The sequence below is a fragment of the Eleutherodactylus coqui genome, chromosome 4, assembly GCF_035609145.1.
Source record: "Eleutherodactylus coqui strain aEleCoq1 chromosome 4, aEleCoq1.hap1, whole genome shotgun sequence".
Lineage (NCBI taxonomy): Eukaryota > Metazoa > Chordata > Amphibia > Anura > Eleutherodactylidae > Eleutherodactylus > Eleutherodactylus coqui.
This window is the reverse complement of record NC_089840.1, coordinates 60,489,584-60,490,192: the sequence shown is the minus strand read 5'-3', so window position 1 is coordinate 60,490,192 and position 609 is coordinate 60,489,584. Positions and strand designations below refer to the sequence as shown.

Sequence of the window (609 nt, the reverse complement as noted above, 5' to 3'; positions counted from 1 at the left end):
TGTATTTACACGCGTTAAAAAAAGTGCGCAAAAAAAATAAATCACACTGCGTATTTGTGCCCATTGACTTCAATGGGTTTCTACGGTGCATAATACACTCAAGTGAATAAACCCATTGAAATCAATGGGTTCTATTTACAGCATATTGCGCAGGTAGTATGTAGCGTATCTACACTCGTGTGAATGAGCCCTAAAGCTGGCACATGCCACACGGCTATATATGATGAACCTTAATAAATGTTTTTAAGATACCCTTCCCTTATCACACTCAAAAACAGCTATATCACCACATACTAGCCCCGACTCCTGCTGTATGCACATTTCTTATCACTTAATGCTGACACTGCTAGAAGGGGAGGTTCTAACGAAGCAGCGCTAGTTAATATGCTAATGAGTTTAGGTCTTTATAAATGTGTGGCCCAGGCACCAGTAGTTCTGTCCCTTCACTGGTTGATGCAAGATGATGAACCCCACACCGTGGCTGCAACCTGTTGAGGTAAGATAATAGTAACAACCAGGGGGAAGTGTGATACATTGTATATTATATGGGCCACAGTCTGTTATTTTATATCTACTGTATAGTCAGTACTGCATGACATATAGCTGTAG

The 609-nt window shown here is 40.7% G+C and overlaps 1 long non-coding RNA gene across 1 annotated transcript in view; it reads left to right on the top strand.

Moving 5' to 3' along the window:
- Positions 1 to 441: 441 nt before the first annotated feature.
- Positions 442 to 609, top strand: part of LOC136625405 (uncharacterized) — a 2,807-nt gene continuing 2,639 nt past the window's right edge. Inside the window, exon 1 of the long non-coding RNA XR_010792546.1 lies at positions 442 to 496. This is a non-coding gene — a long non-coding RNA (uncharacterized lncRNA). The remainder of the gene's footprint in view (positions 497 to 609) is intronic.